Here is a 22,157-nt window from a genome sequence, read left to right on the forward strand (position 1 = left end):
CTAAGGCCCCTTCTGGTGGGGAACCATAGGGAAGGTACAGAAGGGACCAGCCAAGTCTAGAAGGAAAAGAACAAAATAAAATACAAGTTGAGATAAAGGCTACCATTGTCAGCCTTTCTTTCCCCACAGGTCTCTCACCCATCTCTCTTTTAAGTATCTCCTTCCATATTTCCCAAGTTCTTGGTACAAGTCCAGAGTCAAGAAGCAAGAATGGCTTCTGCACTTCTGTACTTTCTGCACTTGTCTCTGTTCCATGTCCCTCCTTCGGATCTTCTCCCTCCTAGCCTTCTTCCCAAGTCATTTTCAGCTTTCCCTCACTGCTCAGCTCCACCCTTCTTTTGGTGGACCAGGGAACCTGGAACCTCACCTTTCTATGGGGTTTCCCCTGGTACATGCGCAGTAGAATTTGAATTCATAGAAAGCCACTTGGTTGAGAATCAGGACTACACAAAGCCATACAATTTTATGGAGCTTTCCTGTTTGTGTATTCAACCTGTCTTTTTTCAGTGAACATTTATTGGACACCTAGTATGTGTCAGGTATTTTTAAGCTTTTGGGAATGTTCACAGTGCATAAAAGAGAAAGTTTCCTGTTCTTAGAGAATTTACAATCTACCTCTCATTTTTCTAACAGTGACTCTGAATTAATCCTACCAATTTTTTTAAATTATTAATTAAACTCTAAATTTAAGGGAATATTTTCAAATCACTTTTGCTCTTCCACAAGTGCCCTGGCTCTTTCCCCTAGGGCAAGCCTTGTTCCCATGCCCCTGAGCATACTGATGATGCTGACATGACAGAGTATGGCAGTGACTTGACTCGACTCACCCAGAGAGCATCACCCAGAGTTGGTGGGTCTTCTCATCCCTTCCTCATCAGTTAAGAAAGAAATCATCTCTAGTCTGGATGGCAGGTCTCCCTGGCCAAAATTTTCCACAGGTATTTTGAGGCAAGATACAGCAGCCAATCCCACCACTGTAGACAAGTTAGTGCAAATATGTCCTTTGTGAGAACAGGACTCCCTGAGAGTCTTCCCATACAGTGCTCCTCATCTCTTATCATCTTCAAGGCTCCTGCTCACTGTTGCCTGAGTTTTTTTTTTCAAGATTTATTTTTTATTTATACAAAAACCAGGGTACAGGTCAGATGTGTGGGAGGGTGAAAGGATTCACCAGAGACAGAGCAGGCAACAGAACAGGCAGACTGACTGCAAACACTGCTGAGGGGAGCAGAGGGCAAAACAGGAGAGGTCTGCTTCACAATGTGGGTTGCTCCGCGGTTGGCAGGGATTGAACCAGCACTGCAGAGGCTGCGGACAGCTTCACAGAGCTGCACTCAACCGCCTGTGCCACCAGGGAGGCCTGTGTTGCCTGAGTCTTAATCTTCCTAAGGGGCTTGGAATGGTTTTGTGATAAAAATTAAAAAGCTTTTGCAACATTACAAGTTACATTTTTTTCACTTTAATTTTAGGAGAATATTAACTCTGAAACCAAATCCTTTCTTCTTCATCAGTCTAAAGCTGAGCATTTTTAAAATTCATTCAACATAATTGAGCTGTAAAACGGCCAACATTATTGAGCTGCTGCTTTTGTGCCACGCATTGTTAAAGGAACTAGGATAGTACAGTAAAATAAAATAAGCAAAGTTCTCGTTCTCAAGAGAAAAAAATGATAAATAAGTGCATCACAATGAGAACTACTGATAAGTGCTATGAAGAATATCTAAAGAAGGGTCAGAGGTCAAGGGGGCTGCTCTGGGGGGAAACTGCCCTTTTGAAAAGTGTTCTGAGAAAGTCTGATAAGGAGGCATAAAAGCAGAGATCTGAATAAAAAGAGAACAAACCCAGTGGCTATGTGGGAACAGAGAACTCTAAGCAGAGCAACCAGCAGAACAAAATGACCCTGAGGGGGAACAGGTTTGGCATGAATATTAGTTTGCTGGGATTGCCATAGCAAAATGCCATGGGTTACTTGACTTAAAAGACAGAAATTTATTTTCTCTCAGTTCTGTAGGCTGGAAGTCCAAGACCAAGATGTCAACAGCTTTGACTTCTCCTTGAGGTCTCTCTTCTTAGCTTAAAGATGGCCGCCCTCTTGCTGTTCCCCACACAGTCTTTCCTCTGTGTACATATTTCCTGGTCTCTTCTTCTTAAAAGGACCCCAGTCCCTTTGCATCAGGGCTTTATCTCTATAACATCTTCTTTTTTTAAACCTCTTTATAGGTCCTATCTCCAAATAGCACAAAGAAATGATGGGATTCTTGGCAAGAAAGCTGCCTTCTCATCTGTGAGGTGACAAGAACCTTCTCATCTGCCTTCTCATCTGTTGTTCCAGGCTGTGTCAGAGCTGCCAAGGAAAAGGCCCCAATCCCAGCACACACCATCTTCTGTTGGGAAGAACTACAGCTCACACACCTGTGCAAACTCATGTACCACCATAAGCTCTTCTGTCTATATTGGCATTTCTCCTACACTGAATTGAATAGATTATCACACTTCCTAGGTCTTTTAATATATATGCACATTGTATATATATATATATATATATGTATGTATGTATATCATGTTACACCTATTATCAAAAATAACATCCTCCAAAAATTAAGGTAAAAATATAATTTGCAATGTTGCAGAAGCATATCATATAGCTATTACTCTATAGCTATAATACATCATGAAACTAAGGAAAAAGGGGCCTCCCCAGTGGCGCAGCGGTTGAGCGCTGGGTTGCGAAACTGCGCGCGGCCTCTGCGGCGCCGGTTCGATCCCCGGCTGCTCCCCGGCCACTGGAGGAGGGTCCCACATGGCGCGCAGACCTCTCCTGCCGCCCGCTGCTCCCCTCAGCAGTGTATTTCGGTCCTTCTGCCTGCTCTGCTCCCCGCTCTGGCTCTGGTGAATTCTCTCACCCTCCCGCACTTCTGACTGTACCCAGTGCATGTATAAACAAAACAAACAAACAAACCAGCAAACAATAAATAAAGCATGCCTCTATTAAAAAAAAAAAAAAGAAACTAAGGAAAAATATTGTCCCTTTTCTTTTTACATTATAAAGTTAGAATTTAGAGGAAAATATATATCCTTTAGCCATAGGTAGTGGTTATACCTAATGTTTCATTTGCCTAATATTAGGATTGTCAGGGTCAGGGTCATCATTATAACACCACTATTCTACTGGAGCCTTCTTTGAGGTGCCTGGAATGTTGGAAGGGCAGGAGCTCAACAACTCTCTGTGGACTGACAAAAGCATACATTTGTTTTACTGCAAACAAAGAGCTGTGTGTTTTCCACTGTGGTTAAATGTGACTGTTGACTTTCTAATTTGTTTTCATTTAGAAACTGCATTCAATAATTTATTATTTAAAATTAGTAAGTATCATTGTTTCTTTTGGGGATGAAGAGTTAAATGAGTTAAACTGAGGTTGAGTACTTGTCCTGGATGTGGATACTTTAAAAATAGACCAGTTTCATTTATACAAGGTGAATGTTTTTAGAGAGCTACTCTATACCATAGCACCTATAGCTAGCAATACTGAATTTCATGCCTTTTTTTTAAATATTTATTTATTTATTTATACAAGCACTGGGTACAGTCAGAAGCACGGGAGGGTGAGAGAATTCACCAGAGCCAGAGCAGGGAACAGAACAGGCAGACTGACGAAATACACTGCTGAGGGCAGCAGCAGGCGTGGCAGGAGAGGTCTGCACACCATGTGGGACCTTCCCTGGTGGCCAGGGATTGAACAGGTGCTGCAGAGGTTGCGGGCAGTTTCCCAGCCCAGCGCTCAACCACTGCACCACCAGGGGAGGCCCTTGAATTCCATGCTTTTAGCAGTGACAAATGTATTTTTGGCATTGAGTGTGGTAATGGTTTCACTGGTAATGGTTTCATCTGCAATGGGGCAGATGAGATTTTTTTTAAACCTCCCTGCGGCAGATCACCTAGATGCCAAATAAATTTCACTCAAAAATGTTTTTTTAAAGATTTATTTATTTATGCATAAAAGAGCTAGAGTGCAGGCCAGAGGTGTGGGGGGCGGGGGTGAGAGGATTCACCAGAGACAGAGTGGAGAGCAGAACAGGTGGATCTACTGAAATACTCTACTGAGGGGAGCAGCGGGCAAGACAAGAGGGGTCTGTTGTGCCATGTGGCTCATTTCCCTGGCTGGGGATCGAACTTGTGCTACAGTGGCTGCGGATAGCTTCATATTGCTGAGACTTAACCCCTTGCACCACCAGGGAGAACCTCACACAATAGTATTTTAACAGTAGCTGAGACCATACAAAAATAAGAGAATATCTAGGATATTGCATAAAAAAGGGACTAATGACTGAGTGCTGGTCAAGCCATGAGGTTTCAGCTAAACTCAAGGTACCAATCATTAGGGAATAGACCCTTGTTTCTTTGATCATTACCACTGTAATTTATTAATAAGCATCCTGAACATCTACATATATATCATCTTTCATATTTACAGTGAACAAACTTTTCACCAGGATTCCCTACAACTGCTCAACACCACCATTGGTGTACTCTACAAATACTGACATGGAGAAATAGTTCCTGGGACTCTGTTCCTAGCTCCCCTTTGGCTCAATATGAATGAGTTAGTTTCAAAAAGTAAATCTAAACTATATATCCCTGATTTATTATTATTATTATTATTATTATTATTATTATTATTATTGGTAAATCTACTGCTGGATTCTATGCTAAATGGGTGGAGAATATCTAGAGAGATCTGTACATCTTTACCAAAATATTTACATGAAAAGAAGCTGGTTTTCTTTCATGTTAATAGCAATTTGAAAAAACAAAAGTGTTACCATCAAAAAACAGGCATACTCCTCTTCTACTTAGAGGTAAGAATATAATTTGTAGGAAATATCACAAATCAGATGCTAGATGCAACTTGTATTAAATGACCCTGAAGAGACCGTCAGTTCTTTTTATAGCAGAATTATTATCAAGGAAAATATGTTTTGGCTACATAAGGTTTTTCTGAATAGTTCTACTGTGGACTGCTTTCAATGCAGGTGTGCACATTCATGCACATTCATGTTAGATTTCCTCTAACAATATATAAAAAGATACATTTTTAGGCTGCTAACTGAATACTTTAAGTAGTTTTTTTTTTTTTTTTTTTAGGAAGTATCAATTTGCACTATTGGTTTTGGAGCTATTATGCTAGAATAAACTCTACGTATATGTATTATTGTAAAATGCAACTTTTCTCAGAATTTCATTGTAGATGTCAACTTTTATCATACATAACTTGTTTATATTTTTGTTTCAAAAAGTGGTAAAACCATTATATCCAGCTTTTAAATCATAATCCCCAATTTTTTAACATATTTAATATGGCATGGCCTTGGAGCTATGTCTGGTCTCAAGGAGTTTAGTTCCTTCCAGTGACATGATGTACACTGAAAAATTATCCCCACAGAAAAACATATCAACTATGAGCGCAGTGCTGTGAAGCTGTCCACAGCCTCTGCAGCACAGGTTCAATTCCCGGCAGGATAGGGAGCAACCCACATGGCGCAGCAGACCTCTCCTGTCTCGCCCACTGCTCCCCTCAGCAGTGTATTTCAGTCAGTCTGCCTGTTCTGTTTCCCTTTCTGTCTCTGGTGAATCCTCTCGCCCTCCCACACATCTGGCCTATACCCTGGTTCTTGTATAAATAAATAAATCTTAAAAAAAAAGAAAGAAAAAGGAAAAGATCTCAACTATAGTAAAAAGAATATTGTGTTTTAATGACTATTCTGGAATAAAAGTGAAAGGCCTTCAAACAAAGAAAAGCCAAATAAGAATCAAGGCCCTAGCAAATCTTGTGTGCACTCAAAAGACTCTACTCCCATTTAAATGATGAGTTAGAAGGGGGGTGTTGTCCCTGGGAAAAAGGAAAAATTCAGGAAACTTTGTATTCTGATTCCTACTCTGAGTAGAAAAGTAAAGTAGATACTGAGAACTCTCCCTCATCTGAGAATTTTACGTAAGATCCTTTCACTCATATATGTCGTTTGAATTACACCACCTATGCAGGAAACCCCAGACACATTTAAAAATATATCAAGTTGGTAGTGTATTGGAGTGTCTGGCAGCAGTAAATACATGTCAGATTCAGGTATCCCATGTAGGATAAGTAAAAAATCCCATGTTTCAGATTATCTCTGAAACATTAACAATCAACTGACTTCTTAAAGCAACAGTGGAAATCAGAATAGGGTGAAAATTTTAATATCGCAAGATGCTAAGAGATCATAAGATCAAAGTAGAGTAATTTACCTAACTAAATTGTAACTCAAGAATGTGGGCAAAAGAAAGAAATTTTCTTAAAGAAATGCTTAAGTAAAAAGTTCAATTATTCTGGAAGAAATGAGAGAGAAGCAAGGATAAAGAAATTTGAAATATGGAAAATTCTACACAAATATTATAAAGTAATGTTGTAATATTTAGAATTATGAATAACACGATTATCAAGGCATTTAATCTGCTTCAGAAATTTCTCTTCCATTAAACTTCTTTCTTCAATCATGGGAATTTTCTGATATCTGAAGACAGTTCTATCTCCATCCTTCAAAGATTTTATTATATAATCTCCTACTTTATCCCTTTTTCTCCTCCCTCATTTTAGACTTCATAAAAGTAGTATATAATTCATGTTTTCAACAAGCATTTATGAAGTGCTTACTATGTTTTAGGGATCATGCTGGCACTGGAGATACTTAAAAGCTTGCCATCTCAAAGGATAGATAATACAGGAAATACAATGCTAGATATTCTGTGACAGAAATATTCCAGGCAGGAGAACAAAAGAGGGAGTGATTGCTTCTGAAACCTAATGAGATTGAAAAAGACTTCACAGAATGATATTTCAAGCCAGCAAAGGAAATCCTTCCACCAGAAGGATGTATGAGAATAGAGAGGCGGATGGCTATACAATCACGACATGTTAGAGGAATCTCAAAAATGTTTCCCATCACCTCAGAACAAAAAAGTGAAGGCTGGGGTGTCTGCTAAAGATATGGCAGGAAATAAAATTTATTAATTAAAAAAATAATAATAATAAAAATAAAGATATGGCAGGAAAGGCAGGGGTCAGATCAGGTAACACTTGGTGTGCCACCCTAAGGAGTTTAGGCTTTAGCTCATGGACAGCAGGGAATCTCTGAAGGGTCTTTAAGTTAAGAAGTTACATGGTTAGATTTGCCTTCTAGATAAATCATGTGGCAAGTCAATGTGGCATTAATATGCATCAATGGGGCAAGTTAACCATAAGAGGGGTTTCTAACTGAATACCATGACAGATATTCAGTCTCTAGACTAATACAAAAAAAAAATCTCAAAATTTAGGGGTAAAGGCAGAAAATACAATTATCTTACATGAGAGACAGAATTAACTGCTGGTGACATCAACCGACCTCAAATAAATTTTAAACATACATATTTCAAATATACATATATTAGAGATGCCTGACTTCAGCTACCTGAGATAACAGCAGGTGAATGAAGAGGAGCTACGATTTGGATGAGTGAGTCTCCAGATGTCATGAGCATTCATCACTGTTCAAGACCTTATTCCCATTATTCTACCTCTGTGCTTAGCTTCTGAGTCTCAGCAGAACACAATGCCATGAAAAAATGGCAGGTACCAAATTTTCCTGCCATTTTTGCTCCCAGTACAAATTGTAATACTTTTCAAGTTTATTTATCTCCCTTAGCATTTGAATGAATCAAAAGCTCGGAATTTCATCAACTTTAAATGAACTGGTAATATTTATTTTTCTGATCCTAACAAAGTTGAGGACTATAGATAGTCCAAAATAATGCTGAGCTGTCAGCAAATTTCTCTGTGGCAATATTTTTTTTTTGCAATAATAGATGGAATTACCCTAAGAAACAACTCTTCTCTTCTGAGCACCACCAGGGAATAGCCAACTATGCAGCATAAAGGAAAACATGAAGCCATTGGTTTCTGAACTTCTATTCCTGGTATACTAGGCTCACAGGTTGAATAGCTAGTTAGTTGCCTTTTACTCGACACACCAATGGTGACATTTTATAATTCAGAGGGAGGCTTTTAAGAACACATTTTCAATCTGTGGGTTTTAGATATGGCCACTTTAAATAAATTAACAAGTTTCATCTTAAAAATTCCTATTCACTAGTCAAGGTCTGAAATACTATACATTGGCATTCCACAGACTTGAATGTTTATGAAACAGTTTTAAAGTTGCCACTGGCTTTCAAAAATTTTAATATTTACTCTTAAATATGCTCAAATTTTCAAACTATAACCAAAAAAAAAAAAACAGTTTTAAAATGATTGTAAGTGTATCAGCTTCCCAAAAGAAGATGCAACCTCTGTGTGAAATTACATTTCTATGGCTAAATCTACAATTCTCTTTTCATTTGTATTATAAGATCTCTATGGTACCAATTAATTATCCGCTTCAGACCATACCTGAATCTTATTACTTTTTAAAGTTGTTGATGGGCATGATATTCTATTAAAAAAACAATAATTAAAACAAATAATTATCATACTAGTAAGTTTTTCTTCCTGAAATAATCAGTAATTTGCTATCACATTTTTTCTTTCTTTTATTTCACAGCTATAATATTAATTAGCAAATGCCAGCTGCATAGTTGATCTGTACCACACTCTCCTTTAATTCCTTCTCCAACCCACACACATTGCCAGCACTTTCTCCCTTCTCTCTCTGTCTCTTTGTTCCACTCTGTTACATCCACCCTCACATTTCCAAACTGGATCAACTGCTGCTAATTTCAGAAATGTTGACATACTGCAGTGGTGAGAACAAAAATTTGTTCTGGCTATATAAATATGCTGAGGTTTACCTAGAAGCCAAAGGATATTTTCCCTAGGCCAACCACATCGTATAATTTCAGTGATTTCTGACTCACCCAGACATTTTAACCCCCTTGAAGGGCAGGGTTTAGTTGGAAAGATGCAAAAAAGCAGCCTGCAATTCCATTCAACTGCAAGCAATTATTGAGCCCTACTCTCTGTAGCATATCCTTGCATTATGTGCAGGATAAACACAGACCCTTCAACCCAATGAAAAAGTTCCTAACTGCACAGTCACAGTCAGGCAGGAGAGCTGTGTTTTGCCAGGGGACAAATTGCACTAATATAGCTTACTTTTTGGGAGGAGTTCATTCCTTTGTGGAATTGTTATGTTTTGTTAATTTATTACTTCTATGGTGTGATTAGGCTGATTTGTAAGGACATGGGATGCTCTACAATGGCCCTCCATCTCCATATCCCCACCTCTGGTCTGAGCTTCTGCATGCTTTCTGTAGCAGTCTGATACTTGCTGTAGTAATTGGGGCCTAAGGATTTTTCATTTTTATAGCTGATTTAACAATTATGTCAATCATTTCTATCCCCACTTCCAATTTCTGGTCTTATGACACCTCCATCCTAAATTTTCTACTCTTAAAAATTATTTTGGCTTAATTAAAATGAAATACAAGATACCAAAATATTTGATTCAAATAAAATTGTGCCTAAAAGTAAATTTAAAGCTTTAGAGATCTGTATCACCAAAGAAGAAAGATCTCAAATTACTACCTAAGCGGTCCCCCTTAAGAACTAGAAAAGAAAAACAATTAACCCAAAACAAGCAGGAGAAAGAAAATAATAGAAATCCACTTCTGGTTATATATCCAAAGGAAATGAAATCAGTATCTCAAAGGCCTATCTGCACGCCCATGTTTTTTGCTGCATTACTCACAATAGCCAAGATATGGAAACAACCTAACTGCCCATTTACAGATGAATGGATAAAGAAGATGTAATACACACATGTTTATAAATATATCATATGCCTATATAAACAAATAAAAGAAGAGCATCCTACTATTTGCAGCAACATGGCTAAATATAAAGGACATTTTGTGAAGTGAAAATTAGAGAAAAACAAATTCTGTAAAATCTCTCTTATATATGGAATTAAAAAAAATTTTCCAACTTATAGAAGCAGATAGTAAAATGGTGATTACCAGGGACTGGGGATGGGGGAGATGCAGAGATACTGGTCAAAGTTACAAGCCTACCAATGCAAGATGAACAAGCATGGTGACTTTAGAATGAGAACTGTGTTTGCTGGAGATTCCCTAAGATGATGGATCTTGAGCATTCTTACAAAAAATAAAGTAGACATATGAGGTGATAAATGTGTTAATGAGCTTGATTGTATTATTGACATCTATTATTGTGTACCCAATGCCTAGCGAAGATCAAAGTGACTAAAACATCAACGCTTGTAGCAGAGAAAGATTTGTGGCAAGGCAGTTAAACAGGGAAACAGGAAAAAATACACTCAAATCTCCCATTAAGAAAAGAAATCAGGGCCTCCCCTGGTGGTGCAGGCAGTTGAGCACCGCGCTGTGAAGCTGTCCACAGCCTCTGCAGCACCAGTTCGATCCCGGCCCGCCAGCGAGGGTCCCACATGGCGCAACAGACCACTCCTGTCTCACCCACTGCTCCCCTCAGAAGTGTATTTCATCAGTTTGCCTGTTCTGTTCTTTGCTCTGTCTCTGGTGACTCCTCTCACCCTTCTGCGCATCTGGCCTGTGGTTCTTGTATAAATAAATAAATAAATAAATAAATAAATAAATAAATAAATAAATCTTTAAAAAAAAAAAAAAAAGAAAAGAAACCAGGTGATGTAGCTTTAGGGGACCAGGATTGAGAAAAGGAGTTAAATTTTATTGAAAAGCAGCGTAGGGGGCAAAGAAATGTGGACTTGGCTAAAGTCGACTAGTCACAGGGCACTTCCTACATGAAGTATGAAGAGTCTTGTCTTCAGATAACTGGCATTTTTTAAAAAAAATTTATTTATTTATGCATACAAGAACTGGGGTGTAAGCCAGAGGTGTGGGGGTGGAGGGTGGTGAGAGAATTCACCAGAGACAGAGTGGGGAGCAGAATAGGCAGATCTACTGAAATACACCGCTGAGGGGACCAGGGGGCAAGGCAGAAGAGGTCTGCCATGTGGGTAGTTCCCGGCAGGGCATTGAACTCATGCTGCAGTGGCTGTGGATAGCATTGATAGCATTGTGTCTTTAACCCCTGAGCCACCAGGGAGGATAACTGGCATTTGAATTTCTGTTGAAGTACCATGGCTCTGGGGAGCCTCCTTCTCCTCTGTGATCTAAGGCTTTGGAGCTCAGTTCAGTGTTGGTTGTTTTTCTTGCTCAGGGTGTCAGATGAACTACTTCGGTAAGTACAGACCGCAGAGAAATGTTTAGATAAGTGGTTCTTTTTTTCTTTTTTTGTGCTCTTAGGGTCTGAAAGCATGGTACCCTTTACTCAGTTTCATTTGTTTTCACTTCACAAAATATACATATATCACATTACCACATTGTACACTCTAAATATGTACAACTTAATTGTTAACTGTACCCTAATAGAGCTGAAAAATAATATAGATTTTTGATTGAGACGAGATTTAAGTAGGTCCACACAGCTAAAGCGCATTTACCATTAACATGTGCATCATCTTTACAAAATATCTTCATTTCACTTTTTCAATTTTGTGAAGTTTGCAAAAGAAATTAAGTTTTCTTAGTATCACAGATTGTATAATGGCACCGCAAAGGGGACCGTGCCCTCATTTCTGGAATTTGTGAATATTACTTTACATGATTAAATTATCTCGAATTATCTGGGTGATCCCCACAGCATCACAAAGGACCTCAAAAGAGAGAGTAACAAGTGATGTAATGATGAAGTAAGAGATTGGAGTGATGGGAGGAAATGATCATTAGCCAAGGAACAGGAACGTGGGGAGTTTTTAAAAACTGGAAAGGAAAATGTGAGTATCAAGATGAAAGAAATGCATGCAAATTCAGACGTATTAAATTGTTTGCTTGGTATGTTAGCCTCCAAGGGGTGCTTTAACAATGCACCACAATGGGTAACCTAAAAACTATAAATTTCTTGTTTATAATTCTGGAGTCTAGAAATACAAATTTTCTAAAAATGATTGTCAAATTCTTTCTTGTACTTATAGTTTCTATGAATTGCTATTTTCATATAAAAATAATAAACAATTCTCCTTGTTTAAAAAAGTAAAAAATAAATAAATAAAAACTGGAAAGGGTAAGGAATGGATTGTCCCGTGGAGGATCCAGAAGAAATCAGCCCTGTGGACACCTAGATTTTAACACTGTAGGCCTCCTTTGGACTGTGAAGGAACATACCTACCCTATATTAACCCTCCAGAACTGTGAGGAAACATACATACCCTATATTAACCCCACAAATTTGGTGGTAAGTTGTAAAAACAGCAACTAATATACCCAGCAAATAACTAATAGATCCAGCAATTGCTCTTGTTCAGTGTTTTCAGTGCCAGTTTAGGGTTTTTATGCCTGTTCATCAATACCCGTAGTGCTTGTGTTGTACTGAAACATTCCCCAAATTTCACATCACTGGTAAGCCTTGATAGCAAACCCTAGTCTTTTCCTAAAGAGGAAGCAAGAAGCATTTACAAAACTACATGGTTAGAAATGTTCTTTCTAAACTCACAGCACAAAGGCAAATTTCTACTTTTTCAGTTGTAGAAATATGCCATCCTTTTTAATCAGTCCTTGCCTTATTAGCACTCCTGGGCTAAGGATGACTTGAAGGTCATAAAACTTATTTACCCAGAAAAAACTTCAAATGGTTTAATCAATAGATCCTGAAATCATACTGCTACTCTAAAATCTTATTTCCACTAGGATTTGCCTTGTTTTGCTGTTTCCCTGAACGTATAAATAGACAAACTATAACCTAAATTGTAGTGTCTAATGAATGGAACCATTTTGCTTTTAATAAATCCTAATGTGTTAATGCTAGATTTGCCTTTTGCTAAATCCCCTTCAGCCAATTTCTAACTCATGTGGCTGAAGTCAAAAGAAAATTGAATTTTTTTCCTACAAGGAAGATTATAAAACTAATTCCCTTAATGCCTTATGAATCACATCAGCCAAATTTAAAAGATTATACCATATTCAAATTTCAGAATTCACCTAATTGCTTAACTTTCCTTAGAGTTAAAGTTTCAGCAAGAGAAAAGAAGAGCGGTTGGTTTTGCTTGGGAGTAGACAAATTGTATTATTGCTTAAAGGGGACTTTCTTCACAAGACTTCACCTATGGACATTGTTTGGGCGAATGTGGGTAATTGTACCAGAATCAAAGAAACTGCCCCGGGAAGGAGGGTAGGGACTGTAGGGACTGAGGATACAGGGAGGGGGGATTGTGTCTGGCCTCACTGGCCATTCTCAAACAACTTCCAGGAAATTGGAGTTTTAGATGCAGGGAATAGGGTCAAGAATATTTCAAGTGAAATGAGCCAGAAAGTAAAAGAAAAATACTGGATGGTCTCACTCATAGCAGGAGTTCAGAAAACCTAAATAAGGGACCAGAAGAAAGACTAATTATAATAAAGTAAAAATCAAAATCAACAAGCAACTATAAACCGGAGACACACTAGGGGGGCGGGGGGAGTAGAGGAGACATTAGGGTCAAAATAAGGGGGGTGGAATTGTATGGGGAATATAACCAAAATGAAAATGTATATACATTGTGCTAAAATGAAAAATGATGTAAAAAATATATAAAATATATTAAAAAAAATTAAAAATCCAGCTCAGATGAAACTCAAAAAAAAAAAAAAAAAAAGCAAATATAAACTCCAAGAATCAACAGGAAAGAAAGAGAACCTCAGACCCACACTTATATATTTGCCCCTGTAGTCATTGTTTCTACAATGGTGCCTGCAACATAATTGACAGTGGCATATGTGGAAGGTGGGTGTAGTGCCAACATGGCACAGAGCAGGATCTCTATGATCTGGGCAGATGGGTAAAAAAAAACCTGGAGCTCATGGTGGCTTTTCAGGCTTTTATTGAGTGCTTTTTACATTATTTGTTGTGTGGCAACCAGGTACACGGCAGGCAGGGGCCGGGAGACCAGGAGGCTGGCAGTCCTCCCACACCCCAGGGAGTCTCACTCTTTCTGGGCTCTCTGGCATTCTCTCGAGGTCTCTGTTTCTCTGCTTCTCCCTTTGCTGCTCTACTGGTTCTGCTCTCATTCTTGTTCTCGTTCCCTGGCATCCCCGTGATGTCATCCTTATAAGTCCAGTCTCTCAGCCTAGTGTACCCACCTATGCATGCCCACACCCTACTCCAGGTATAGGCCATCAGGCATGCATGTAGGACCACAGGGGTCTATCATTAATGCTAATGGCAGGAGGGCGGAAAAGCTTGATAATTTTCACTTATCCTACAGGGGGCATGCATGAATGAGTATAAAAGTTGTTTTCCTAAAGATTTATCTAAAAATTAATGACATGATCGAATAGCACTAAGTTTATTATTCTTAATGGAATCACCATCTCTCTAAGCAAATAATTGAGATGGGCTGTAGAAGACACTTTATAAGCCAAAAATATTTTGATAATTAAAAGAGTTTCCTCTGCAGGCAATGCCTTTGAAAAGTTCGGCGCTGTGTGCTAAAGAAAAGGGGAGCCAGGCTTAACTTTCTCAAAGGAAAGGAAAATTTATTGAGCCCCCGGGTGAGCTTTGAGGACCCAGAGTGAGGGGTCAGTCAAGTCGCACCCATTGTCAGGGTGTAGGGTAAGGTAAAAGTATCAGGCTTTTCTGCCATCCCCCCATTAGGATAGAAGACAGAATGCTGTGGTCCTGAATGCATGCCTGATGGCAGGCACCTGGAGTAGGGTGTGGGCATATGTACATGGGAGTCACCTGGGCTAAGACTGGATTTTTAAGGGCGGCATCACGGGGACACCAGCAGAAGAGAAGCAGAGAGAAACACGAGAAGAGAAGAGAAGCAAAAACAGAACCACCACCACCAGAGAACGCCGAGAGCCCAGACAGAGTGAAGACTTGCTGGGAGCTGGGAGGCCTGCTAGCCCCAGCGCCCCTGCCTGCTGTGTGCCTGGTCAATCCCAATAAAAGCCTGCAAAAGCCACTGAGGGCTCCAGGACTCTCTCCCTCCTTTACCTGGTCTGCTGGATCAGAAAGCCTGCTCCATGTCCTTCCTGCCCTTTACACAGAGGAAGGGTCATTCTTACAGGGTGAGGAGAGGTTAGGTGGGAGAACTGGGTTGGCAGGGCTGAAAAAAGGTTTAGGCAGAGCAAAGTTGTTTTTCGTGGAGCCGAGTTGTTTTTCTCCTGTAAGTTGTTTTTTTCTGTTTATTGCCTCAGTTTCGGTTTGATGATATCAGTGGTACTGGTGTCAGGGCCATCTTGTATTTTTTCTATATGGGCTTCCTCATTCCTGGCCCCTGAATCGATCTTCCAACCTTCTCCACCTGTGCATATAATAATTTCTTGTTCTTTAGTAATGGAGAATCATATCTTATTTTGATATATTTCATATCAACTAGTTATTTTTTCAACTAGTTATTTTTGAAGTTATGTCACCAGGATAGGATATCATTTTCTGCAACCAATATATCTCATGTAATGTTCTTTGTCAGAAATGAGTTGAGATCTTTGATTAGAATTTGATATAGATGAATATGTAAATGCTTGACTTCCTAAATTTTAAGTATCAATTTCCATAAAAGTCTGAATCTATTGAAAAGAAGAAAAAGCTTCTTTAAGCAGAGCTTCCAACTTGACTTCACAAACATAGTACATGTGTGCTGGGCTCTGGGGATAGTGATAAGCCAGAGAAAGCGTGCTGCTCACACATCTGCATCTGTTCTTCATCTGCCAGCCCTCAGTGGTGATGGTAGTGGTAGGGTAAGTGTCAGGTTTTTCTTCCCTCCCGCCATTAGGATTGATGATGGATCCCTGAGGTCCTGAATGCATGCCTGATGGTGGGCACCTGGAGTAGGGTGTGGGCATAGGTAATGGATACACCTGGGCTGAGAGACTGGGTTTTTAAGTGTGGTGTCATGGGGACGCCAGCAGAAGGAAAGAGCGAAAGGAGCAGAGAAGCAAAGGCCACAGAGAACATCGGTGAGCCCAGGGAGGGTGAAGACTTGCTGGGGGCTGGGAAGCCCCCCCACACCCCCCTACACACCCCCCTCCAACATGTACCTGGTAAATCCCAATAAGCCTGCAAAAGCCACCCAGGGCTCCAGGGCTCCTCCTTTACCCCGTCTGCTCGGGTCCTAGAGATCCTGCTCTGTCCCCTCCTGCCACTACAGTAGTGCATAAACAAAGCAGCAAAACTGAGCCCCTGCAGGAAGGTGCACTAAGCCAGGTGAGAGAGGAGAGGCAGAGGGACAGATACTAACAGAAATGGAGGTTGTGACTATCACCAAGGTAACATTCCAGGTAACTAGAGGAAGCCAGATGAAGAGGGAGGACACCTAACTAGTGGGGCAGTCACGGGCGTGAGTGTGGTTCATGTGTATGTTTATTCGGGTGGGTATCTGTAGGGTAAGGAAAAAAGCATCAGGCTTTTCTGCCCTCCTGCCATTAGGATAGATGATGGAACCCTGTGGTCCTGAATGCATGCCCGATGGGGGGGTGCACCTGGAATAGGGTGGGTGTGGGCATATGTAGATGGGATTCACCTGGGCTAAGACTGGGCTTTTAAGGTTGGCGTCACAGGGATGCCAGCAGAAGCAGAGAAGCAGAGAGAACGCTGGAGAGCCCAGAAAGAGTGAAGACTTGCTGAGGGCTGGGAAGCCTGCCAGCCTCCTGGCCTCCCAGCACCCCTACCTGCCATGTACCTGGTAAATCCCAATAAAAGCCTGAAAACCCACCAAGGTCTCCAGGACTCTCCTTTATCCGGTCGCTGGATCAGAAAACCTGCCCTGTGTCCTTCCTGCCCCTACATTATCTAAGAGTAAGTTGGCAACAAGGGAATTGGCAAGGGAAAACCATTGAGAAGGGCATTTTAGCTATGGAAATGTCAAGATGGTCCACATAAGGGGGTTCACAAGAGTGGTCTTGGTTTTGTGATCTTTTTTATAATGATAAAACATGCATAATATAAAATTTACCACTTGATTTCAAGTGGACAATTCAGAAGCATAAGGAACAGTCACAATGTTGTGCCACCATCACCACTATCCATTTCCAGACTTCTTCATCATCTCAAACAGTAACTTTGTACCCTTTGAACAATAGCCTCCCATCCCCTTTTCCTCCCATGTGCTGGTAAACTCTATTCTACTTTTTGTGTCTATGAATTTGCCTATTCTAGGTATTTCGTATAAATGGAATCGTGACATATTTATCCTTTTGTGCTTGACTTATTTAGCATTATGTTTTCAAGATATTGTAGCATATATCAGAATGTCATTCCTTTTAATGACTATTAGTCTATTATTTGTAAATAGCACATCTTTGTGATCTACTTATTTGTTGATGGATATTGGATGGTTTCCATCTTTTAACAATAGGAAATAATGCTGCTAGGAACACTGGTGTCTAAGTATCTGAGTCCCTGCTTTTAATTATTTTGGGTATATTCCTAGAAATGGAATTGCTGATTATATGACTGTATATTTTATTTTCTGAGGCACCACCAAATGGTTTTCTACAGCAGCTGCACTATTTTATATTCCCCTCACTGATGCACAAGGATTCCAATTTCTATACATCTTCACTGACTCGCTATTTTTCCTTTTTTTTAAAATAATAGCCATCCTAATGAATGTGAAATGGTATCACATCATGGTTTCAATTTGTTTTTCTTGGTTTTGTGATTCTTTAGAGAGTTTTCATTGGATGTTTACTACATCAAAAGCCCTGTGACTATCATGTATAAAGGCCAGTGTGGCGCTCTGATTATTCTAACTTAAATCAAGAACAATATCTAGATGCACTGCCTTTTGGAAGTTGTTGAATTGTTTTCCTTTGTTCAATAAATGGCTGCTTGGCTATCAATGCAATCCTGGAGTCAGAAGCCAATCCATCTTGAACCCAAAGGGGGAAGTCCTATTTTCTAAAGCTTCTTAGCAAACACAGAACTAAAAGTTGGGAGATGGGCAGAAAATATTTCTGCATCTCTTAATGCTATTTTCATATTTTTTCTTTCTACAAAGTAATTTAATCAGGCCATTTATCTTGAATTATACTCTAAGATATTTTAAATAAATTTTTGAGAAATCACTAGATAAGCAATGCCATCCCTACTTTCAATACAATGTGGTATTTTTTGATAAGATGTAATGCACTGTTGAGTTATGTCAATTTTTATGATCAGGAAAACCCACAGCATCATTTCTAGGTGCCAATAAAAATCTTATCTCTCATTCAAGGGCAAAATGGAAAGTCACTCTATATACTGACAATAACTCTGCTTAAGAAAAAAAGATAGCTTCCCAAAGTCTTTAACTAGTCATGTATAGCAAGAAACACATGAATGAATGCATCCAAGTGGTGGATATTAAGCTATAAATCAAAGGTGACACTTGCATAATGCTCACTTTTTCTTGTGTTCTTGCATTGTGGTTATCTCAATTCTTTCTGATCATAAACAATTTCCATACCATCACTTCTTTTGTTTACAGCTCTAAAGTTACATCTATTTACACCATTCCTCTCTTCAAAAAATAACCCACTCTTATCTGGAGCCGTCCAGAGCATGCGCCGTGTTGCGTATGTGTGCCATGAGTTAAGTTTCGCTTTACCGTTTCACTTTCGGAGAACCACAGATTTTTCCTGTAAATCACATGAGACTGGGAGGTATGGGGGGAGGAGCTGCCAGGATAGAAGAGGAGAACTCGGGAGAGAGAGGGGGAGAAGAAAAGAGATTTAAGAGGAGAACCACGAGAGAGAGGAGCAGAGAGAAGGAGAACCACGTGCTGCGAGAGGAGCAGAGAGAAGGCCAGGGAAGTAAGAAAGACAGGGAAAAGAAAGACGTGGAAAAGTAAGAGAAGGTAAAGGAAAAATAAAGAAGCATGCGCTAGCGTCAAGTTGTCTCAAGCCCCTCATTTCAATCCTCAGCCCTTCTCTTTTCATGCCTACGAATCCCGCCCATCGGGACACACTCTATATTTATTACCTGCTAGAAAGATTTATATATATGTGTATGTATACATATATATATATATATGTATTGGCTTATAACAATACAGGTTTTCAGCCATGCTAGAAGGTGATGAAACTTTCATACCTTTCCCTGATTATTCTGCCCTTTGACTATATATATATATATATATATATATATATATATATATATATATATTTGTAAACTGCACCCCCTTTATAAAGTTCTTTCTGATTTTTGTTTATTTTTTAAAGATCTGTTCTTTGATACATTGAATTTTAAAAGAAGAAATGGCATAAATGGGGACTGGGGCTCTAATAAGGACATCAGTTCAGGCAGTGATTAGGGAGACAGAAAACCCTGCATTTGTCTCTTCCCTGAATATTTGCTTTCCCATCAGGACTGCTGAATGGTTTTGTTGCATTCTTCTCATGTCTGAAAGATTTCATTAAACTTTAGGAAATATTATTTCACACAAGAATGCAATGCAATCCTGGTAAAAGGAGTGATCTGTGCTTGTGCTTGATACACAAGTGTCATCTGAATAATGATTCATATTGGAAAAGCAGAATAAATGAGTGATGATTAAATCATATTGAAGCAATTTAACAGTGATAGCATCAATACTTTCATAACTTTGCGTACATACTTTCATAACTTTGTTTTCTAAGTTGATTTAAGTTGAACGTACTGTTATTCTTCTGACTCAAGAGGCTGAGGAATCTTGGACTGAACTCAACAAATTCAGTCATTCAATGAGTAACTATGGAGCACCTCTTTCTTAGGGGTAGGGAATACAGTTATGTACAAGACAGATAATGTTCCTGTTTTCAAGGCATGCCCATTACAAGGGGAAAGTAGAAAAGAAATTTAAATGTAAAAAATAGATGATGATCAGTTTTATATAAAGGAGAGATTGATGTGATAAAAAGGCAAGGGTAGTGACTGTGGGTTGGTTGGTAAACACAGTGCTTCTGAGGATGTGGCATTTAAGCTGAGTCCTGAGTGACAAGCAGAAGCCATCCCTAAAAGGATGAAGAGAATAGTTTTCCAGGCAGAGAGAGAATGAGCACAAGAGTCCTAAGTCAGAAATGAAATGGTAAGTTCAAGAACATTACCACCAAAGCTCCTCTGTATCATAGTGAGCAAGGAAGAAATGGTTTGAGATGAAGTCAGTTAATTAGCCAGAAGCCAGATCTTTGTAAGATCTGCTGAAGGGTTTGAGTTTTACTCTAAAAATAGGGGCAACTAATACAAGATTTTTTTATAAAGATTTATTTATTCATGCATACAAGAACCGGGGTACAGGCCAGATGTGTGAGAGGGTGAGAGGATTCACCAGAGACAGAGAGGGGAACAGAACAGGCAGACTGACCGAAATACACTGCTGAGGGGAGCAGCGGGTGAGAGAGGAGAGGTCTGCTGCACCATGTGGGATTCTTGCGGGTCAGCCATATGGAACCCATGCTGCAGAAGCTGTGGACAGTTTCACAGCCCAGGGTTCACCCGCCTGCGCCACCAGGGGAGGCCCAAACTAATACAAGATTTTAAGCAAGGAAATGGCTTGATCTGATTTATATTCTGAAAGCTCAACTGAACTACTATGTAGAAAACTCAGGACAAGTGTGAAAGCAGGGATACCAATCTGAAGGCCACTGTAGTAGTCTGGGAAAGAGAGGATGATGACTCTGTATAGGATGTAGCAGTATTGAAAGAGGGAAAGACAGACAGTCAAGCACATTTAGAGAGAGAAACAGCAGAATTTGCTGCTGAGTTAAAAGTGGGAGCTGCAGGAAAGAGCAGAGTTGAATCAAAAAACTCCTTGGTATTGTCCACACCCATGCAGACATCTCAAGCTGTAGAGTAGATGAGTTTGGATATCCAGAGAGATAAAGGTCTTAGGATTCATCAACGTAGCATTTAAACCCATAGGTGTAAATGAGGTTTCTTCAAAAGAGTGTATTACTTGAGAAAACAGTGGCTCCCAGGACAGAAACTTAGAGTCCGCCAATATTTAGAGATAAAGCAGAATCCTGATGGAAACATCAACAAAAAATCTGCGAAATCAACAAGATATGAAAAAAAAAAGATGTGGGAGTGAGGCCATAGAAGTCAAAGAAAAAAAGAAGAGTGTAGTCAGTTGTGTTTAAAAATCAGATAAGAAAAAAAACTGGCCATATTGCTCATGAGACTAGTAATAAGGGCTCTGATGTCTAGGAGAATCATAGATGCACTGGAATTTCATTTGGCCCTGATTTCCATTTTCATGAACAATTATTTAGAATCTACTGGTTGATAGTTACTAGACTAGATAAAAGAGATAGAAATGAATAAGTCCTGAAGCTTTGTCTGGAAGAGAAAGACAGGGAAACAAATAGTTGTAATTCATTGTGAAAAATCAAGTAAGAAAATGCCATCTCAAGACAGCATGAGAATGCCTGAGTGATTAAGAGAGAGATGCATTCAGGCCCAGCACTACTATTTATTACCAATGTGACAATTGCTCATTACATTGTTTTCTTAAGGTGGGCCCAGGGTTACCAATCTGGGCACTGAGCCATACTATGCATTTGTTTTGTGGGGACTACACCTGAGAAGAGAAAGCAAACATTGTGCAAAAATGAACAATGATTTAAAATATCTATGTAAATATTAAAAATAAAATCAAATACAAAATGGAGACCAAGCTTGAAAATTCCCTGAGCACACAAAACCGTAAGCCAGATAACAGATCTAATTTAACTTATTCTACAAAACAAATAAAACCTAACTTGGGCTGCTTTTGTAAAAACCTCTGAAAATCATAAACAAAATCTAAACTGTTCCCCCAAATTGGCATTAGGTAACCACTTTTAACCAATTCCCTATCTCTAGTGAGATTCTAATTTTCTAACCAAACATAGCTAAAAATAAACATTTTTGCTACATAGGCTGTCTTTGCACACTACCCCTCTGAGCTTCATCCCACTGTTGGGTTGAGAACTCCCAGTTTGAAAATTATTCTTATATGATCAATAACTTTCTACAACATACTATTTTACTATTTTAACTTAGCTCTTCTGGATTTTTTAGACAATAATAAATGTCAGTTGTGGAATGTGAACTAAGAAAATGGAAGAAGTTGCTTTGTGAGCATTGAGAAAGATGCAAAAGGTGACATTT

The sequence above is a fragment of the Talpa europaea genome, assembly GCF_964194135.1.
Source record: "Talpa europaea genome assembly, chromosome: 6".
NCBI lineage: Eukaryota > Metazoa > Chordata > Mammalia > Eulipotyphla > Talpidae > Talpa > Talpa europaea.